Raw genomic sequence first — 15,213 nt, 5'->3', positions numbered from 1 at the left:
ATTCACGCGCAGAAATCGGGTAACTGGAACAGTAAGGCGCCCAACACCAACGTATACGCCGGCCGAAGTGGCCGAGCGGTTCTAGGCGCTTCAGTCTGGAACCGCACGACCGCTCAGGTCGCAGATTCAAATCCTGCCTCGGGCATGGATGTGTGTGATGTCCTTAGGTTAGTTAGGTATAAGTAGTTCTAAGTTCTAGGGGACTGATGACCTAAGATGTTAAGTTCCATAGTGCTCAGAGCAATTTGAACGATTTTTTTTTTTTGAACCAACGTATACTACAAGTTACTCGTCACAAGTAAAACGGCCCATATCTTAACAGGTATTGGTTTCAGGATATACACACATCAAAAAAAGTTTTGCATCACCTCGGTTCCGAGAGTTCCAGAACCTGTACAGTAAATTGGAATAGAGATCAACATAAACATCATTTCCGTCCTTTTTATTGCTCATGAAAACCACACACTGCATGTTCTACCACCATACAGAGAGACCTTCAGAGGTTATGGTCCAGATTGCTGCACACACCGGTACCTCTAATACCCAGTAGCACGTCCTCTTGCGTTGATACATGCCTGTATGCATCGTGGCATACTATACACAAGTTCATCAAAGCACTGTTGGTCCAGATCGTCCCACTCCTCAACGGCGATTCGGCGTAGATCCCTCAGAGTGGTTAGTGGGTCACGTCGTCTATAAACAGCCCTTTTCGATCTATCCCAGGCATGTTCGATAGGGTTCATGTCTGGAGAACATGCTGGCCACTCTAGTCGAGCGATGTCGTTATCATGAAGGAAGTCAATCACAAAATGTGTAATATGGGGGCGCGAATTGTCGTCCATGAAGACGAATGCCTCGCCAATATGGTTGCATTATCGGCCAGAGGATGATATTCACGTGTCGTACAGCCGTTACGGCGCCTTCCATGACCACCAGCGCCGTACGTCGGCCATACATAATGCCACCCCAAAACAACAGGGAACCTCCACCTTGCTGGACAGTGTGTCTGGAAAGGCGTTCAGCCTGACCGGGTTACCTCCAAAAAGTCTCCGACGATTGTCTGATTGAAGGCATACGCGACACTCATCGGTGAAGAGAACGTGATGCCAATCCTGTGGTCCATTCGGCATGTTGTTGGGCGCATCTGTACCGCGCTGCGTGGTGTCGTGGTTGCAAAGATGGACCTCGCCATGGACGTCGGGAGTGAAATTGCGCATCAATCAGCCCATTGCGCACTGTTTGAGTCGTAACACGACGTCCTGTGGCTGCACTATAAGCATTATTCAACACGGTGGCGTTGCTGTCAGGGCTCCTCCGGGCCATTAAGCTTAGGTAGTAGTCATCCATTGCAGTAGTAGCCCTTGGGCGGCCTGAAATGTCATCGACAGTTCGTGTCTCTCTGTATCTCCTCCATGTTCGAACAACATCGCTTTAGTTCACTGCGAGACGCCTGGACACTTCCCTTGTTGGGAGCCCTTCCTGGCACAAAGTAACAATACGGACGCGGTCTAACCGCGGTATTGACCGTCTAGGCATGGTTGAACTACAGACAACACCAGCCGTGTTCCTCATTGCTGGTGGAATAACTGGAACTGATCGGCTGTCAGACCCTAATCCGTCTAATAGGCGCTGCTCATGCATGGTTGTTGACAACTTTGGGCGGATTTAGTGACATATCTGAATAGTCAAAGGGACTGTGTCTGTGATACAATATCCACTGTCAACGTGTATTTTCAGGAGTTCTGGGAACCGAGGTGCTGCAAAACTTATTTTGGTGTATGTATAATTACAGGAATTATCTTCTAGTTTCGACCAATATTATATCCTATAGAAATTGTGACACCTTTTTTAAACACCCTGTTTAGTGCGGCAGGATGGAAAGCAAAACGAATATATAGAGAAAAGATTCGCGACAGGCGCTATCCTAAATTTATCGCCATGGAGACAAACTTGTCATTCAAGACAGAACTCGTTGGCTAAATTTCTCGACGAAGAATTTGAGGAGATTCTGATGTCCCCGTCAACTTGCCTACGAAATGCTAAGAGTACTGGCAGAGTAGCTATCACACCCCTGCCATGGGGCCAAATGATTTAGAACGCTGAGTTCAGTGCTGGTTCCAGCATACCGAATAGGTTCTCAGATATGTGAGTGACTCGAAGGCTTCTTAAGTAATAGAACCCAGTACGTTGAACTGGACGGCGAATATTCATCAGAGAGAAGGATATCGTCAGGAAGTGTGCTCGTTAAGTGACTGTAGAAGGATACAGGAGGGCAGGCAGAATTTCGGTTTAGTGTGATGAATGGCAACTTGCTCTAAATTTAGAAAAATGTAAGTTACTGCAAATGAGTAGGAAAAATAATCTTGTGAAATTCAAATACATTATTAATGGTGGGCTGCTTCAGATGATCACGTCGATTAAATAAAATCGTTCAAATGGCTCTAAGCACTATGGGACTTAACATCTGAGGTCATCAGTCCCCCAGACTTAGAACTAATTAAACCTAACTAACCTAAGGACATCACCCCGAGGCAGGATTCGAACCTGCGACCGTAGCAGCGCGGTTCCAGACTGTAGCGCCTAGAACCGCTCGGCCACAGCGGCCGGCGATTAAATATCTAGGCGAAACGTTGCAACGTGATATAAAATGGAACGAGCACATAAGGTCGGTAATAGGAAGGCGAATGGTCGACTTCGGTTTATTCGGATAATTCTCGGTATGTTCAGCTCATCTATAAAGATGACGGCGCAAGGAACAAAAGTGCGTCCTGTTCTTGAGTACTGCTCGAGTGTTGGGGATCACAGAAAGATTAAAGGAAATCGAAGCAATTCAGGGGCGTCCTGCTAGATTTGTTACCGGCATGTTCAATCAACACATAAGTATTACGAAATTGCTTAGATAACTGAAATGGGAATCGGTGGAGGAAAGACGACGTTTTCTTCGAGAAACGTTATTGAATAAATTTAGAGATCCGGCATTTGAAGCCGATTGTAGGACGACTGTACTGCCGAAAACGCACATTTCGCGTATGGACCGCGAAGATAAGAGAAACGAGGGCTCCTACTGAGGCATATAAAAATTCGTTCTTCTCTCACTCCATTTGCGAGTGGAACATGAAAGGGAAAGACTACCAGTAGTGCACCGTATGGTGACTTGCAGAGCAGGAATGCAGATGCCAATGGATTAGCCTTAGCGCATACGTTAACTAAAACATCGTACTAAGTTGAGAATCCTCTGCCACCTTCATAATTTGGACCTCATAAATAGTGTGGAGGTAGTGTATCGTGACAAACACACTTCCTATTGGGCCACCGAGCGTAGCGCACGCGAGTGTGTGTGTGTGGGGGGGGGGGGGGGGGGGGGTTGTAGCGAAGTGGGGCAGGAACTATGACACTTCGCTCGCGTACGGGAGAAGGACAGTTCAAATCCTGGTATGGACATCAAGAAATACGTTTTCCGTGGCTCCCCTAAACCGCTTAATGCGAATACTGAGATCGTTCAACTCAAACGGACACGGCTAATTTCCTTCCCAATTCTTGCTCTGTCTGAGTTCGTGCCCTATTTCGACGCCATCGGAACGTTGAATGCTAACTTTCCTCACTTCCAAAAGAGTCACAGGTATCGACTCGAAATTTCAGCTAGTTGCAAACTTTTTTCATCTCTTAAAGAGCTCTGAATGCTTTTCCGATAGGTCAGTTCCAAGAGTGCAGCCCGTGGAATGACGTAGTACATTTTTCCAACACCATGCCACCATACAGGTATGTCTGCGAATACACCGTTACAGACCCATAAAGCTTGCCTCATTTAGTGCTTAAATTTGGCACTGCAATCGAGTGTCACATCTCAGAGTCCAAATTCAGAATCAGACCGCATGATCGAAGTTTCCCTAAATTCAGGGGCGGAAAAATCCAGTTGGCCATGCTTTCCCACTGAGCACAGTCTCAAACGACCCCTGCGCCAATGGTACAATAATGTCTTTCCCTTCTACCATTGTAACCGGCAATCGTGATCATTTCACAGATTCTTCAAGATAAGGACAGATACCTACAGCCAACTACCTTTAAATAATAGGGCTGCTGAGAAGTCAACCTTAAATTTCCAGCCAAGAAATAAAATATCTCGGTAGACAATTCGTCTACAAGGCCGCACGTTTCGCAGGCACGATTGGCAAGACCTGCAGCGGCTCTATGATTAGTGCAGCGAAAGGTAGCTGACCCTGTACATCAATAAATGTAAACTACTGCGCATAAATAGGAGAAATATTTCCCTACTGAACAATTATATCATTGGCGACAAATCACTGCAATCATAACCTATCGTAAGATACTTATGAGTAACCATCGGGAGCGAGCTTGAGTAGACTTGCAAACCTAAGGTGTGGTACAGGTACGTCGATGATACTTTCGTGGTGTGAAGCCATGGTGAAGAACAGCTCGGTGACTTCCTAAGACACTTGAACAGCCTCCATGTCAACATAGCATTTACCATGGAAGTAGAAAAGGACAAGAAACTGCCATTTCTAGATGTGTTGGTCACAAGGGACGGCGAAAACCTGGGACACAGTGTGTATCGAAAACCGACACACACGGACCGATACCTGCACAAACTGTCAAACCACCACCCGAGCCAGAAAAGAGGCATGATCAGTACGCTCGTAACGAGAGCAGGACGAATACGTGAGCCGCAACACCTCAAACGAGAAATGCAACACCTGGAAACTGTCCTGAGGAGCAATGGGTACTCCACAAATTATATTAGAAGTGTAACAGAACCAAACACTCGGCGAAGTAAGGAACCAGAAAAAGAAATGTCGGGTACGGCCTTTCTGCGCTACATTCCCAGAGTGACGGACAGAATCGGCCGTATATTGCGCAAACATGGCGTAAAGACGATTTTCAAACCGACAAGAAAGATCAAAGCGTGTCTTAGATAGGCGAAAGAGAAAAGCGACCCACTTGCAATGTCGGGAATATACCGTATACCATGCACATGCGGAAAAGTTTATGTCGGAATGACTGGACGATCCATTAACACCAGGATCAAAGAGCATAAGCGACATTGCAGGTTGGGGCAGGTGGAGAAATCGGCCGTGGCAGAGCACGCAATGAATGAGACCGACCACGTAATAAAATTCGCCGACACGGAAGTTCTGGCTGTAGAGAAGCACTATCACACGCTCTTGTTCAGAGAAGCTGTGGAAATACAAAAACACGCGAACAGATTGAACAAGAAAGAGGAAAGCCTTAAGGTAAACGGATCCTGGCTTCCCGTACTGCAGCGAACGACCGTCGCAGGTAGCAAGAGGAGAACCGCACCGGAAATGACCGCGGAGAAGCCCTCGGACGTTGGCGCGCCAGGTACATATAGTCTGCGGCCGCGAGCTCGGCTCCAGTTCACCACCAGCAATGGAGGGTGAAGCTTTGACAATGCCAGCCACTCGTGCTGGCGAAACGTCAGAAAAATCATTAGATGAACGTCGGGTGAAGAACCCGAGACAGAAGCCAGTAGGCAGTTTGTCAACAAGTGGCCACGAAAGCCTCAACAATTTTGTAGAACATGTCAGGTTGAAATTCGATGAAAGAAATCTTAAGGAAGTGCAATTCATCCACAAAATAAGCGGCTTACATATTAGACCGATTCTTGAGTATTGTTCATCAGTCGGAACAATTAGTTGGTCGTAAATATCAATGTCGTGTGACTAGGACCTCCTGTCGGGTAGACCGTTCGCCGGGTGCAAGTCTGTCGATTTAACGCCACTTCGGCGACTTGCGCGTCGATGGGGATGAAATGATGATGATTAGGAAAACACAAGACCCAGTCCCTGAGCGGAAGAAATCTCCGACCCAGCCGGGAATCGAACCCGGGCCCTTAGGATTCACATTCTGTCGCGCTGACCATTCAGCTACCGGGGGCGGACACTTGATTGGATTAATAGTAAAGATGGAAAAGATCCAACGAAGAGCGGCGCATTTCATCACGGGATCGTTTAGTCGGTGCGAGAGAATTACGGAAAACTAGTGACAAGTGTCTACAAGAGAGGCGTTGTGCATTACGGAGAGATTCGCTACTGAAATTCCGAGAGAATAGGTTCCAGTAACAGTCAGGCAACATATTACTTCCTCTTCATCCATTTCGCGAAATGACCACAACGAAAAATCCGAGAAATTAGAGTTAATCGGACGCTTACCGACAATCATTCTTCCCACGCGCCATTGCCGAATGGAAGAGGCAAGGACGGGAAAGATAGTGATGACAGAAATGCCCTACACTAAACAGCTAAAAGTGTGTTGCTGTGTATAAATGTAAACAACGTCTGTCTGGGGTGAGAGAAATTAAAATTTTACAATTTGCCAGGCGCGCGGTCTAACGCCCCTTGCCACGTTTGCGCTGCTACCCTGTCGGAGGTTCGAGTCCTCCCTCGGGCATGGATGTGTGTGTTCTACTTAGCGTAAGTTAGCTGAAGGTAGATTAAGTAATGTGTAACCCTAGAGAACGATGACCGCAGCAGTTTGGTCCCATACGAGCTTACCACCACAAATGTCCAAATAATGTGCCGTGCTTCACTAAGCTGCTCATCTCCTATTGCCACACTGGGCGCGAAGTTTGTGCAGTGTCTACAGCAGGTTTACTTTCCCTCACCTGACTAGTACCTTCGCCGTCATTATGCTTGCAGTAAGTTTCGTAACATATAATGAAACTTTAGGCTTCTCCACATTGTGCAGGAATACGCTGAAACAGTAGCTGCGATATTCAGTGTAAAAGGAGAGAAAACTTCTCGCCATGCACCTGGCAAAGATGTTTAGTTTGATTACAGGTCGCAGAGCATTATGCCTCGATTTTCAATGCAAACAATCATTTCATTCGTTTGGAGTTGTAGAAGCAGTGCACTGCACCATGTCTCACCGGATATCATAAAGGGTAAATGCGCCCTACAAAAAAAGTACATCCACGTACGTACGAGAATTAAGTAAAAAGACGGTACACTGACGTCCAGCTCCCTTTTTTTGTGGAAGCAGAACGTATATGTCATAGACGGCGTTCAAGTATATGGATGACTATCACTTCCACGCATGCGAATTTTTTTTTATTACTCATTTTCTAATTTGATCGTTCTTTAACCGAATGAGCACTACTTCAAACTCGTTATCGATGAATGTACCTCCGAACCACAAATTCGAAAGAGTTGATCTGTTCCCGCTGTTTTCCCCATGTTCAAAATGTTCAAATGTGTGTGAAATCTTATGGGACTTAAATGCTAAGTTCATCAGTCCCCAAGATTACACACTGCTTAACCTAAATTATCCTAAGGACAAACACACACACCCATGCCCGAGGGAGGACTCGAACCTCCGTCGAGATCAGCCGCACAGTCCGTGACTTTTCCCCATGTTAATCGTAGACGTGTTTTCCACTTTCGTTCAAAAGTATGCGTCTTTCACATGCCTACAGCATTTCATCTGTATTCCATATTGATGCGCTCGGAACTCACAGCATCGGCGCTTGATGTTTACCCCTCTACTTTCTTTTACGATAAGTTTCCCCGCCGCGCCCCAGAGCACACTTCACTCTGTTTCGCTATAGCTGAAATTAGTTTTGAGTAAATAGTAGTACCATTGTCATGAAGTTCAACTTGCTTAGCACTCCTCACACTTGTTCTCTTCTTCTTAGACTTACCCCGTCTTGTAACGGGTCGCCTGTACAAAATTTGGCAAATTGATGTTATTCACCAGGATGCCGTTCCTGTCGCTGCAGTTGTCAGTCACGTGAGGGAAGGAACTCGTTTGCGCCACCTGTCTAAGATCTGTGTCTACTTTGTTCTGTGTGTGATCGTACTTCAGCAGTTTGTGTATCATATTTTCTGAAGCGGAAGTTGGAGGCGAGACCAGCCTAGCTTTTTCCCAAACGTGTGTGGGAAATCGCTTAAAAACTCTACTGCGCGGATTCGATCCGGGCCTGGCTCAACTTTCGCCACTGGAGAGCTGTCCCATGAAAAACGAGTGATTGTAGGACAATGAAACTTTGTGGATACATGTCTGAGAGCATGAGGAAGAGAAATAACGAATAAACCATTGAAAGAGAAACATTTTAATTTCCACATCAGAAGGTAACATTTGTTTATTGTGTACCACGTTTACAAAAAATGGTTCAAATGGCTCTAAGCACTATGGGACTTAACATCTGAGATCATCAGACCCCTAGACTTAGAACTACTTAAACCTAACTAACCTAAGGACATCACACACATCCATGCCAGAGGCAGGATTCGAACCTGCGACCGTAGCGGTCCCGCCATTCCAGACTGTAGCGCCTAGAACCGCTCGGCCACTCCGGCCAGCCGCATAGAGCAGTAGCGCTATTACTGTTTATTTGATAAATCAGCTTTACGAATAAAGCCCTGCTCACCTTATCTATACCCATGCTGACTGCAGCTGCAACGCGCACCCATAGTTCTGTCGCCGTACCGGTCCCGCCGCCAAGCGGCAAGTCATGACACTAACACCTAACAACGCAAATCCTACAGCGCACCGTCTTGAATATCATTCCGACAAAGCTGAGTTCCATACGGTAAATAGTCTACTGTCTACACTGGCTCAAGTGGCGGAAGTTCAATCATAACCACCCTGCATAATTCGAAAACGGGCAACGACCTTGCCACAGTGGATACACCGAAGTTAAGCGCTGTCGGGCGTGGCCGGCACTTGGATGGGTGACCATCCAGCCGCCATTCGCTGTTGCGATTTTTCGGGGTGCACTCAGCCTCGTGTTGCCAATTCATAAGCTACTCGACCGAACAGTAGCGGCTCCGGTCAAAGAAAACCATCATAACGACCGGGAGAGCGGTGTGCTGACCACACGCCCCTCCTATCCGCAACCGCAACTGAGGATGACACGGCGGTCGGATGGTACCGATGGGCCACTTGTGGCCTGAAGACGGAGTGCTTTAATTCGGAAACGGAAGGAAGCAAAAAGGGATGACATTAGCGGAGAGTGGCGAAAACTGCATAACGAAGAGATTCACGAACTCTATTCAAGCCCTGACGTATCAGTATTATTAAATCACGTAGGCTGCGATGGGCGGGTCACGTAGCTCGAATGGATGAGGGCAGGGCAGCGCGCAGAGTACTGGTAGGGCACCTAGAAGGAAAACGTCCTGTGGGGAGACCGAGGCGTAGATGGGAGGACAATGTGAAGGCTGATTTGAAGAGCCTAGGTATTGAAGGTGAATGGAAGGAAATAGCCCATGACAGGGACAGATGGCGAAAATATGTTGCTGCGGTAATGGACTCTCGAGTCCGGTATGACCAGTGAGTAAGTAAGGAGGTGGTGTAGTGGGTGCGACATTCGACTCGCATTCGGAAGCGCCGGGCTCATTTCGCCGTCCGGCTGGGTTGCCAGGTTCAAAAATGGAAAAGCCGAACTCAGCGTTACATTTAGGCGGTCATTTTGCCATAAAAGCCGGAATACCTATGTTAAATAGAAATAGGGTCAGTTTGGTATTTTTAGTCGTTTATTAATGATGAATTACGGGCAGTTTTTGGCGAGATCAATTTTAAACAGGTTTAAACTAATAATAAATCAGTAAACTACCTCATGACTTCGCAGTTTTGACAGCAACTAAGTGCTCTGTCTTCTTCCTACGTACTTTATGTTAAAATAAACTATAATTTGTTCCTTAACAAGAAAAAGAAGCAATAGCGCCTACGGCTCACTGATGTAACGAAAGCTGTTACGTGCGAAACCATGTGCGACACATATTCATAGTCAAGACAAAGTGCAGACTATTACAATTCTCGTACGCACGTGTGAGTCTCAACACGGGCAGGGGCGACGCACGAGAATGGCGGAGCGGCGAAGTTGGTCATCGCCGGATCTGCAGACGCGTTCCACTCTGCCTCGCTTGCTCTGCGGATGGCGTGGTTGTGACATTGCCTCGTTCGGCCTACGAGAAAAAAATAGCACGCACACACACACACACACACACACACACACACACACACACACACACACACACAGTAACTAACAGCACTGGAAAATCTCTTTCTTTCCCCTTGTACTCAGTTTTCGCGCTTACGTCACTAGCTTGCAACGGGCTTTGGTGTAGCGATCTCTATTTTATCGCTAAAAAGTCTAATAAGACTTGGAGAGGCCTGGATTGTATGCTGTATATTTGGCCACCGCTGGACCGTAAAAAGTTGGACATGTCCGGCTACAACTGGACGCCTGGCAACCCTACGTCCAGGCATCCAGATTTATGTTTTCCATGGTTCCCCCTAGATCGTGCCAGCAAATGCCGGGGTTGTTTCTCCGAAAAGAACACGATCAGTTTCCTTCCCCAGTCCAACCACGAGCTCCGTCACTGATGACCTCGGTAATGACGAGATGTTAACCCTAAACCTCCTACGATCCTTGCAGTTTGATACAGTACTTAAAATAAAACAACGCCAAAATTTCATGTACTGAAAAACGCATTCCTTTGTCTCGGTGCAACAACGAGAACTAATAAAATGCTCCTGTCCCAGTGCGGACACAAAGTTCACCTTCCCTCGCAATTTCCGTAGAACGTATTGCGGGGACATATGTCTTAAGATACAAAATGACGAAAGAATATTGCGTGGATCCTTTATGGGCTGCCAGAAATAGGAGTGACACATTAATCTTCGCAGTGAAAACTTTTCTGACATGCATGCCGTGAAGCAAGGCGTTGTCACGTCACAAAACTGGGGCAGGTTGCGTGAGCGATTTCCGCCACGAACCAGGTGGCGTTGACACTTCGCGCGTAGCATCTGATACGGGTATTCCCGCTACGGTCCGAAGTTTTGACGCTCGCCGAATTGGGTAGCACGGACCGACAGGCACTAGGCGAGCTCCAGTTACTGAATAAAAGCTGCTCTGTTCACGGAGATGCATTCGTATGTGTAACTGAATGTTAATACAGAGGAAAAAGGGACGTCCCCAAAGTCGCCGTCGATAATATTGTCAGCGAATGGTAGCGACCGACACTGATGAGCCAAAACAATATTATCACTGCGCACCGTAAGATTTAGTGCTGCCTGGTGGCGTTGTAGGCACGCGACTCAGTAAGTAAACAAACCGAGCAAAGACGAATCATTTTAGCGACGATACGGGCCGAAAATGGGGTGACACATTGACATCAGGCACTCTGACAAAAGGCAGATCGTTATGGTCCGGCGTTTGGGAAAGACCTTCTCGAAAACGACGAAGCTGGTCGGCTGTTTATGTGCTGCTGTCGCGATTATAGTGAAACATGGTCAAGGACGGTTAAAAAATGGTTCAAACGGCTCTGGGCACTATGGGACTTAACATCTAAGGTCATCAGTCCCTCAGAACTTAGAACTACTTAAACCTAACTAACCTAAGGATATCACACACACACCCAAGCCCGAGGCAGGATTCGAACCTGAGACCGTAGCAGCAGCGCGGTTCCGGACTGAAGCGCTTAGAACCGCTCGGCCACCGCGGCCGGCCAAGGCGGTGAAACGATGTGTAGGCGACAAGAGGTTGGACGTCCACGCTTCGCCACAGAAAGTGGAGTTCAGAGACTTGCCCACTCTTTATAGCAGGACAGAAGGTGATCTGTGGCAGGTATGACGTGAGAGTACAATACTGGTACGGGAAAGGTGTTTCGGAGCACACCGTTCATTGAACATTGCTGAATATTGGGCCCCGCAGCAGGCGACCGCTACGTGTTCCCATGTTGACCGAACGATGTCGTCAATTACGACTGAAGTGGCCATGGTTTCACCGACACTGGACAGTGGATCAACTGAAACTTTTCGCCTGGTTAGGTGGATCACATTGTTGCACCAGGTCGGTCGACTTGACCGGATACTCTGCATACTAGGTGCTCGAAACATTTTCCGGGTCGCGTACGCAGCAGTATTATGCTTTGAGCGACATTCGCGTTGGCTTCCACGGGACCTGTGGTAGTAGTCAGAGGCACTATGACCGCTGTGGACAATGTCAACATTATAGCGAACCACCTGCGTCTCTGAATGCTTGATGTCTTCACTGACGGCGATGGCATCTTCCAGCAAGATAACTGACGAGACCAGACAACTGCTGCAGTAGTTTGAGGAGCATGGTAGTGACTTAAGTTTATATCTTGGTCACTAAATTCGCCTGATCTGAATCCAGTGGAACAAAGAATGGCTCTGAGCACTATGGGACTTAACATCTAAGGTCATCAGTCCCCCAGAACTTAGAACTACTTAAACCTAACTAACCTAAGGACATCACACACATCCATGCCCGAGGCAGGGTTCGAACCTGCGACTGTAGCGGTCGCGCGGTTCCGGACTGAAGCGCCTAGACCGCTCGGACACTCGGCCGGTCTCCAGTGGAATACAAAGGGGGCGCCAGCTTTGCGCCCAAACAGCATCGGCCCGTAATTTACAGTAACTGCGTGATCTGTGCTTAGACATATGGTTCTATATACATTTGAAAACCTAGCAAAGACTTCTCAGATCCATGCCACGCAGTGTCATTGCTGTATTGCGTTCAAAAGATATAAATTACGACTGCAATGTGCATGGAACCAAGACGCTATCAAGCAGGTGGTCCTACAGTTTTGGCTCATGAGTGTTGCTACACTGTATCTGGCGAGTCAGTAATCGAATTACCCCTGTTACATATTTAAGCAAATACTCTAGTACATGGGCTAGGCTTCCATATTTTTGTCTGCGACTTAATTTCCCAGAATTAAACTGGACGCAGTTACAACCCCTACAAGGCGACACTAATTACAGCGCGCAGAGAGGTGCTTGGCCAACGGCCTTGCCGCAGTGGTAACACCGGTTCCCGTGAGATCACCGAAGTTAAGCGCTGTCGGACTTGGCTAGCACTTGGATGGGTGATCATCCGGTCTGCCGAGCGCTGTTGGCAAATGGGGTGCACTCAGCCCTTGTGTGCCAAACTGAGGAGCTACTTGCTTGAGAAGTAGCGGCTCCGGTCTCTTAAACTGACATACGGCCGGGAGAGCGGTGTGCTGACCACATGCCCCTACATATCCGCATCCGATGACGTCTGTGGGCTGAGGATGACACTGCGGCCGATCGGTAGCCGTTGGGCCTTCCAAGGCCTGTTCGGACGGAGAGAGGCGCTTAAGCAGTCATTCTTCCCGCGCTCCATAGATGAATTGAATTGGAAAAGTCCTAATAACTGACACAATGGGACGCACCCTGTTGCGATGCACTTCACAGTGGATTGCAGAGTATAGATGAAGAGCCCACTGGTTCTGATCGAGATTTTCGGGGGTTTTCCGTTGGTTACACATAATCCTCAAACTTAGTGTATCTGTGACCTATGAGCGGTACGTCACTAGCTCCTGATGTCAACGCTTCGTGGTCAATTCCCAGTGACCACCTAAGAATTTGGTGGAACAGGGGTGTGTTCTGCCTTGTAGGACGTAATGAGAAGCTACAAGTTTTCAAAAGCAGCACTACAAGCACGCAAACTGACATGACTGGGCGGGCCACGCGACTGTTATTTATTTAACCATATCGTTGATTGTAACACAATCGCAAGCCCACATACGAAGATTCCAGAACGAAGTTTTCTCTCTCCAGCGGAGTGTGCGCTGTTATGAAACTTCCTAACGGATTAAAACTGTGTGCCGGACCGAGACTTTCACTCGGGGCCTTTGCCTTTAGCGGGCAATTGCTTTACCGCCTGAGCTACCCAAGCACGACACACAGCCGGTCTCCACATCTTTACTTCCGCCAATACGTTATCTCCTACCTTCCGAACTTCACAGAAGCTCTCATGCGAAATCTGCAAGACTAGCAATCAAGGAAGAAATGACATTGCGGAAACATCCTCCACGTTGTGGCTAAGCCATATTTCCGCAATATCCTTTATTCCAGAAGTGCTAGTCTTGCAAGTTCCGCAGGAGAGCTTCTGTGAAGTTTGGAAGGTAGCAGATAAGTAACTGGCGGAAGTAAAGCAGTGAGGACGGGTCGTGAGTTGTGCTTGAGTAGCTCAGTCGGTAGAGCACTTGTCCGTCAAAGGCAAAGGTCACGACACGAGTCCGAGCCTCGGTCCGGCACAAAGTCTTAATGTGCCAGGAAGTTTCAACGAGCGTCGAAGCTCATGCGGGAAACTAGCATGGTTGTCTTTGGTAAGGTAACAGACGATATGTTTGGATAATTGTACTTACTGCTTACGTATTGCAGTTATGAGCAATCATAAAAAAAATCCTCGCTACATTTAAACGCACGCGCCTGCATTGCACATTTAGAAGAAAAGTGATCTAGCAGAATCTGTCGAATGCTCCCTAAAGCTGTTCGCAAATGATGCTGTTGTTTATATATTCTATAACATGTTCGCAAAGCCAGAAGACAATTACGATTTCCACAATGAGCTACAGTGTGCAATGGGTAGGAGTTCACCCAGAAAGTAAATAAATGTAACGTACTGCCCATACACAGGAAAGTAAAGCCACTACTGTACAACTACACTATTAATGACAAACTGCTGGAAACAGTAACCACCTTAAAATATCTATGAGTATCTATTCGGAGCGCCCTTACGTGGAATGACCACATTAAATAAAGAGTGCGAAAAGCAGATGCTGGACTGAGATTCATAGGAAGAAACTTAAGGAAATGTAATTCACACATTCAAGAGGTGGCTTACAAGACACTTATTCGACAGATTCTTGGGTACTGCTAATCAATCAGGGACCCTTGCCAGTTAGGACTGATAGAAGGGATCCAACGAAAGGCTGTGCGTTTCGTCACGGGATCGTTTAGTTGGCGAGCGAGTGTTGTAGAGATCCTCAACAAATTCAACTGATGTGACGTCCCTTCCCTTCTTCTGCACTCGTCGAAGTAGACGCGACTCGTAACGATGTTCGTCTCCGTCAGTATGACGTGGAACAGCACCTGTAACTCTCGTAAAACACAGCTTCTCGCGTAGTTAAGAAATATTATATTGTTCGTCCGTAACAGTCTTATCAGTTTGTGTTAACCGATCAATTGTTTATCTTTTATCTTATGCCCGGTTAGTTTGGTTGGGCAGTGAAATCTTGGTTCTTAATCCTATCATTACGGTCGTTTTTCACATCATCCTTAGCGAGGATTAATAATTGCTGTTCGTAATTCCGTTGCTATGCCAAATTATTAACAACGGTCCAACGTAACTCCAGAGATCAGTTCGTCTGTCGCTTTCGCAATCGTATCTGCGACTTTGGG

General features: G+C 47.2%; 1 pseudogene; it reads left to right on the top strand.

The window, feature by feature from the left end:
- The first annotated feature begins 12,786 nt into the window (after nt 1–12,786).
- Nucleotides 12,787–12,904, top strand: LOC126471852 (5S ribosomal RNA; annotated as a pseudogene).
- Nucleotides 12,905–15,213: the final 2,309 nt, after the last annotated feature.

This window comes from Schistocerca serialis, chromosome 3 (genome assembly GCF_023864345.2).
Source record: "Schistocerca serialis cubense isolate TAMUIC-IGC-003099 chromosome 3, iqSchSeri2.2, whole genome shotgun sequence".
In the NCBI taxonomy this organism is placed as follows: Eukaryota; Metazoa; Arthropoda; class Insecta; order Orthoptera; family Acrididae; genus Schistocerca; species Schistocerca serialis.
This window is presented reverse-complemented; position numbering and strand designations above follow the sequence as displayed.